The following is an 8,198-nucleotide window of genomic DNA, read 5'->3' as shown; positions in this document are numbered from 1 at the left end:
TTTCTACTCAACTCTGAAATTAGACAAAAACATTCATTTCACCACTAATGCTCAACATTGTTCTGGAAATGCAAGTAAATGCAATAAGGAGCCTTATGTAAGAAAAACGAGAAGTAGACAAAATTCCCATTATGGCCTGTTACTGTAATAGTCTACCTGGAAAGATCAAAAGAATCAATTCAAATATTATTAAAAGTAACAAATGAATTCAGTATGGGAGCCAATTTCTGAAGATATTGAAATGAGATTCTAAAAATGGGTGTGATAAAAATTGTGCATAGTCAAAATATCCTTGAAAATTATTAAAATTGTCCCTAAAGTACAGTATACACATATATGGGAATATTTGTGCACAAATCTAGATGCCAGATCTGTATTTATATGTATAGACACCTGTGTGTGTGTATGTGTGTGTGTGTGTGTGTGTGTACAAATTTTTAGCATCTAAGGGCATATATGTAAGACAATTTCATATTCTAATTATTGCATGACAAAAACTTATGTTTCAAAATGTTGTTAAATGGACATATATCTGCCTACAGAAAAAAATTATATATTTCTTATATATGTAGTTAGAAATTGCAACTTTTGAAGTTGTATTTTTTTTTGTGTGTGTATCTTTTTTGAAACAGGGTCTCCCTGTAGCCCCAGATGTCCTAGAACTCACTGTGTAGAACAGGCTGGACTTGAACTCACAGAGATCCACTTGCCTCTGCCTCCCAAGTGCTGGGATTAAAGACGTGCACTATCACACCCGGCTGAAGTTGTATTTATAATACCAACTAAAAAGAAGTGAGCATGTCTTGGTTCAGCATCTCCTAAAAGCTGACTCTGAGACACAGATGAGTGAGAGTCGTTAACTGAAGGGTGTTCCAGGTAACCCAGTATGAGAGTGAGGGTGGGAGACTGGGAAGGGAAAGAAATCAGCAGAGGATACATGGAACTGTGTTCCTGGGGTTAAATAGAGTACAACCCACTGGGACTGTGAGTAGACATCAGACTCTATCCAAAAGAAGGCAGACAAAGCTAGATGTTTACCCACCGTTTTCACCAGTGTTCTCCTTAGAACCAGAACATCATGCATACACATACACACACACACACACACACCACATAATTTATTATACAGAGTTGGCTTAGACAGTATGGACCTGGAGAATCACACTATCTACTGCCCACAAACTGGAGACCCAGGAAAGCTGGTGTCCAGAGGACTGAGAATGTGAGTGCCAGACAAGAACAAAGAACTGGTGTCCCAGCATAAACAGTCAAGAGAGAAGCAAACTTCCCCTTCCTCCCCACCTTTGTTCTAGTCAGGCCAACACACTGGATGATGTCCACAAGCATAAGGAGAGCTATCTACTTAATTCACCTGACTTCTTCTGGTGCTAATCTCATCTGAAAACACCCCCATGGACCCATTTAGATATATTGTTTAATCTAGGCACCTTGTGGACCAGGCAAATGGACACATAAAATTAACCATCTCACCCACGCAACTCACCATTGTCATTGGGGACATCAACTCCAGATTTCCAGCTTGCATTGCCAGCAGGTTGAGTGTGCTCCTGTGGTCAGAAATGAGGCCCACAGCTGCATGGCAAGCTATCCCCAGATAGCAGGCAGGAGTGCCAAGGGTTCTGACTGAATCACTGGCTGCTGAGCACCTAATAGGTACCAGGATCTGTCTGTAAAAACTATACTTTTTTTTTCTTTTTACTGTGAATCATAAGTTTAAAAGAATTAAATGGAAAGATGAACCATGTTCCTGGGAGAGAAAACTTAATAATGTTAAGATTTCAATTTCACCAAATTAAACTATATAAAACAAGTGCAATTCCAATTCCAACCCTACTGGGACCTTTTTTCTTTTAAGTTTATCTGGAAGAAAACATGAATGGGGATATGGAAGAATATCTGAAACTCTCCTGAAGCCAATGGCTATGTGGCCTTATTGGGTAATAAAACAGAATGGCACTAATTCAGGACTATACAGAGAATTAAAGTCAACATTCTTAAAATTTCTAGAATACATCCAAATACTTGTAAGTCTATAATGTAAGTAACATTGGTATCTCAAATAGACCATTAATGAGAAGAGCATTGAATAAAAATTGTTGGGGCAAGGTAAATTTTAACTCAGGTCATAAAACAAATCCAATATGAATTTATGAGACATAAATAAAAAATATTAAAGTGCCAAATAGAAGAAAGTGAGCATAAATGTTTATAGACTTGTAATGATTACGTTCAGCCTAAGCATGACACCTCAGGTTATCTTAGAAGAAAGGATGGACTTGAAAATATAAATGTGAAAACATCTATGGCCCAAAACACCGTAAAGAAAACAGAGTAATAAACAAAGGAGAAAGTACTAGTGTGACGAATGTCTTAAAATGTAGTTCATGCAGTCCTTTGAAATCAATAAGGAAATTTTAAAACCCAAGGAAAAACTAAACTGCGAAAAAGATTTGTCTATTACTCAACAAATATTTCTTACCAGCCTGTCATGGGAAGCAGCATGCTAGACTTTAGGGATGTGCTGATGAATAAGATGACATAGTCTCCTCTTTCCTGAAGAGGTAAGAAATAAATATGTATGCAGTCACAAACATCCATAAGAGCTATGAAGAGGATTAAGGCAGAGTATCAGAAAATATGGAGGAAAGTGCTTCGAGGGAGGGCCAGGAAAGCCGCTCTAAAAAGGATAGGAAGAAATGGGGAGAACATTCCAGCAAGAACACAGCATGCCCTGGAGTGAGTGGACATTTAGACATACAAAGAAGAGAAAGAGTCAGTACAGTAAAGGAGACAGGACAGATGTGTGAAGTTGAGGAGGATAAGCATGAGAACGTGCAGAGCCATCCACGTAGTGAAAGATAGCTTGGAATTTAGTTTATAAATGCCAAGAATCCAGTGAGTTTCAGGCAGGAGAATAACATGATCAAATTTACATGTAAAAAGTCTAAGGTCTGGGGAGATGGCTCAGTCAGCTATGCAAGCATGAAGACCTGAGTTTGGATTCCCAACACTCATGTAAAGAGCTAGGTGTGGCTACGCATGCTTCTGACACCAGTAGTGGGGAGGCAGAGATAAGCAGATCCCTGGAGTGCACTGGCCAGCCAGTCTAGCCAAATCAGAGAGCTCAGTGTTCAGTAAAACACTGTCTCGAAAACAGAACAACTGAGGAAGACAGTGTTGATCTTTGGCTTCCGCACACATGTGTACACATGCACAAGTGCACCTGCACACATGTGTACACACATGAACATGTACATACAACACACACAAGTCTGCTACATGGACAAGAGATTGAAGGGATTTAAGGGTTTATATATAGGATGATGAGGTAGAAAGTTGCTGGGGTCTAGGCTGAGCTGGATGATGATTGGGTTGGAGTTTATAAAGGAGTAGAAGGTCAAGATGTGTTCTGGAAATATAAATAATATGATTTGCTTGTGAGTAGGAAGGCAAGGTGAGAGAGAAATCCATTGATCTTCAGATTTCTAGCATAAGTAGCTTTGAAAATAGTGGTGATATTTTCTAATAAGTCTGAGGGAAGAGCAAGAGGGACCATTTAAGGCCCCATTAAATGGAAGATTCCTGAGATAATTCATGTAGAGATGTAACTGTCGTTGAATGTATGTGTTTCAAGCCCAGGGGCTTGAAGGTATAAATATAGTATGTATGTGGTGATTGTCAGGTGGGGAGGAGGGATGAGATCACTGAAGGAGAGGCTTCTGCACTGGGTCACAAGGTCAGGTAGAGGAGGGGTCTTAGAAGGAAGAGGTAGACAAGAAGAGGAGGAGGAAGATACACTATCTCAGAAGACAAGAAAAGAGTATTTTAAGGAGGAAGTGGTAAGCAGTGGTCCTAGAATTTGCTGAGGTGGAAGCCATTGGTGATTGGTAGGAGCACGTTAAGAGGTCAGTAAATATAAGGAGGTGGAGGCAGAGTGTATATAGTCACCCCATGGTAACTGAGAGGGGCTGATTCCAGGCTCTCAGGAATACTAAAATCGGTACATACTCAAGGCATACAACCTACACACATCTTCCTATAGATTGAAAATCGTCTCTGGATTATTTGTAACATCTAATACAATGTGGATACTATGGAAATGGTTGTTACACTGTTTAAGGAATAATGATTTTTACAAATGTGCATATTCTGAAAAGATTCAATTAAAAATTGTTTTGATCTGTGGTTATTTGGATTCATGGATGCAGATGGCTGACTGTATGCCTTTTAAAGAACTTTGGTCCTCTTTACTGAAGAGGGGTTTGAAAGACTGTAAGAGCCAGAGGTGGTAGATTGACAAGGATACGGAATTTTAAAGACAACTGGGAACTTACTCCTATGAACTCACAGCAATGGTAACTACATGCCCAAGAGCCACGCAAGGTCAAGCCAGACAAAACCCCGGCACAGAAATGGGGAAGTTCCTTAACCTTAGCCGAGGAACTATTGGCAACTGATAACTGCTAGGAGAGGGAAAATCAGTTTTCTTTAAAGGTGAGACATGCTAGGTAGGTTAATCAGGTTCCAGTGGAAAGATGCATACTGAAGGACATTTGGGAACACAAACTTGACCTGATAGGCCTTAATATATGTGACAGAGTAAAAGAAACCTGTCGGAGGGAGAGGACTATGAAAAGGGTGCAGATAGGGAAGGAGGTCTAAATGTGTTCAAAATATATTGTATAAAATTCGCAAAACTTCAGGCTGGAGAGATGGCTCAGCGGTTAAGAACACTGGCTGTTCTTGCAGAAGACCCGGGTTTGAATCCCAGCACCCACATGGCACCTAACAACTGACTTACTTACGTGCAGACAATACATGCATACACATAAAATAACATTTTTTTTAATTTTGCAAAAATTCAGTAAAAATAATTTTAAAAAAGAAAAACATTTTATTCAAACACAAATTAACTTTCCTCTATATTTAATAAAAAATATAATTTAAATAAAAAAAATGCTTTGGTCCTGAAGAAGTGCTAGAATAGGCCTGTTTCAAACCAAAGCACAAGTAAATGTTCAGAAACAAATAAAAAACATTTCATCTCAGTAGTAACTCATAAAAAGGAAATTAAAATAGGAAAGGCAAATATTTTTTGAACTACCAAATTGGCAAAACACTGGCTATGCTCAAAGAGGGGGCCTGTGCTCTTTCACAGACAGATATAGGGGGTTATACATTAATATTGTGTTCCAGCCTTGTATTAACCAGTTTGATTCAGCAACTGCACTCCCCCAGACCCATCTGAGGGTATAATAATGGATGCATGCAAATGGGGCTGAATTTTTGTCAATGACACACAAAAGAATGAAGTGTTAAAAACAAATGTCCACAAACAATAAGAGACTAGTTACATAATGAAACAAGTGGGATTTGTTGTTCTCCAACAAGAAATCTCAACAGAGGCTGATACTGGCATTGGTTCATCTTAGTGGGATCATCAAGACAGGGCTTTGTTCATCCTTTTCTTTACCACCCATGGCATGGTAGCTTTCATTCTGGGACTCATGGCTACAGTATGGCTGCCATAGCCACAAGTTAAACATCATTCAAATGCCAGAAATGGTGGTGGTGGTTGGTCCAGGAATAGCCAAGCAAAAAGAGGCCTCCTCATTTACACATTTCCAGCATTTTACCAGATTTAGAACCCAACCCCAGCTGATTACCCTTACACTCCCTGGAATGAATGGGCCCACATGTCCATCTCTATCTGGGCCACAGGGCACAACTATTTTTCTTATTATCAAAGGCTCTTGCTGGATATTTGAACAAAATGGGGGCGATATTAGGTAAGAACCCCTCAAGTTGTTAGCTTCCTCTTCCTACCTCGGTGCATTTTTCCCTCTCCCATCTTTCTAATCTGTCTCTCCCTCTCCTGGGATTCTGTGTGTTCTGTTAGAGTGATGGCTAACCTTGTTGTTACCTTGACACTCCTGAGAAGAGGGAACCTTAATGGAAGATGTTCCTTCATCAGTTTGGCCCATGAGACTGTCTTTGGGGCATTTTCTTGACTATTAATTGATACAGGAGGGCCTAGTGCACTGTGGGTGGTACCATCCCTGGGCAGGTGGGCCTGGGCTAAGAAAGATAGCTGAATATGAGCCTGAGAGTGAGTGAAGAAGCAGCATTTCTCCCTGGTCTCTGCATCAGTTCCTGCCTCCAGGTCCCTGCCCTGGCTTCCCTCAATGATGAACTGTAAACCTGTAAGATGAAATAAGCCCTTTTCTCCCCCAAGTTGCTTTTGGTCAGTGTTTTATCACAGCAACAGAAAAGCAAACTAGAACAAAAATTAGTACTAGGAGTGGGGCTTTGCCATGTTGGTCCCTGACCATGTTGTTTAGGGAGAGGATTGTGGAAAGATTTTGGACCTTTGAGCTGTAACAGCTGTTGAGTGCTCAGAACTTAATGGGTTGTTTTGTGGAAGCTTGGAAGATAAGAATTCTGGAAGAAATGCAGACAATGTAGGCCTGGCTTATGAAGTTTCAGAGGAAAGCAAAGGCTGTCTCGGGACTATTCGTGTGATATTTTTGAATAGAGAATTAGGGGGTTGGGGATTTAGCTCAGTTCTAAAGCATTTGTGCCAAGGCCCTGGGTTTGGTCCTCAGGGGAGGGGGGGGAGGGGGAGAGAGAGAGAGAGAGAGAGAGAATTAATTTTGTGGTTTTTGGTCAACTGGGGCTGAAGAATCAGCTGTGATTAGCTGGTACTAAAAAATCAGCTGCTTAATAAAAGACCAGCATCACTGAAGCAAAACTTCTGGGAAGTTTTTCTCAGGGTCAGCATATATAAGTGGGGGCGGGGGGAGCATGACAAGGCTGCATCTCAAATTGACAGCTGAACTTGACAATGTGTAAGAGTCTCCCATATGGTATTGGTTTTGAAGGCATGAGTAATACAGGATTGAGAAGGATTGTGGAGAGTTGCTGAGGCCTAGCACCATGTGGCAGGGTTGGAGTCCCTGAAGAGAGGCCAGGAGAGGTCATTGGTGAAGGTACAGCCTCAGTTGCAGTGAAGACCCCAGGATATTAGAGATGCCAGGATGGTGAGATGACCACCAAGGATAGTGGCAAGTGTAGAGTGGAGCTAGCCTGTACCTAGGAGACAAGCTGTATATGTGTTGTGGATGGCAGAGCTGGAGAGGTGGGACTTCCCAAGTCCTTTGGAACCCAGAAAAATCATGAGAGGGTCCCAGGTGTCAGACATCAAGCTACAGAATTTGAAGTTACAATGCTGAATTTTGGTTTTGCTTAAGTGTAATTGTTTACATGCCCTGGACAAGGGAAGGTTAACAGTGATGTGTTTGTGTGTAAGGATGACAAGGTGTGGGCTTCTGATGGTAAATTTTGGTTATCAACTTGACATACCTGGGAAGAGGGAACCTTAACTGAAGAATTACCTCCATCAGATTGGCCTGTGTACCTGTCTGTGGGTCACTTTCTTGACTGTTAATCAATGTAGGAGGGCCCAATCCACTGTGGGAAATGCCATTCCTAGGCAGATGGGCCTGAGCTGAATAAGAAAGGTAGCTAGAGAGATGACTCAGTAGTTAAGAGCACTGGATGCTCTTTCAGAGGACCCGGGTTCAATTCTCAGCACCCACATGGTGTCTTAACTCCAGTTCCAGGGACTCAAGCACCCTCTTCTGACCTTTGTGGGCACTGAACAATACAGGTGCCCTCATATTCATGTAGGCAAATCACTCATATACATAAAATTTAAAAATATATAATAAAATACTCTTTTAAAAGAAAACCGGCTGACCATGAGCCTGAGCATGAGCTAGTAAGTAGTGTTCATCCATGGTCTCTGCTTCAGTTTCTGCCTTGGCTTCCTTTGATGATGGACTGTAACTCACAAGACGAAACAAACTCTTGGTCATCCAAGTTGCTCTTGGTCAGTGTTTTATCACAGCAACAGGAAGTAGACTAGAACAGTTATCCTGTAAGCTTTCTCAGCACATCTGACAGGAACTATGCAGTAAGGATGGCCGAGTCTCTCTCCAGAACAAATCCATTCACTAATCAGTTTAAAGGGAACAAACAACAACAGGAACAAACACGGTTTTTTTTTGTTGTTGTTGCTCCCAGAGTTCCAAATACCAAAAGGGCCAGTAAACTTGAATGCTTGATGAGTGTTTGGAATTTGCAGCTAAGTTATTAAAATTTGAACTGAAAAAACC

The sequence above is a fragment of the Nannospalax galili genome, unplaced genomic scaffold (genome assembly GCF_000622305.1).
Source record: "Nannospalax galili isolate Female #2095 unplaced genomic scaffold, S.galili_v1.0 scaffold646, whole genome shotgun sequence".
Taxonomy (NCBI): domain Eukaryota; kingdom Metazoa; phylum Chordata; class Mammalia; order Rodentia; family Spalacidae; genus Nannospalax; species Nannospalax galili.
Note: the sequence above shows the minus strand (reverse complement) of the source record.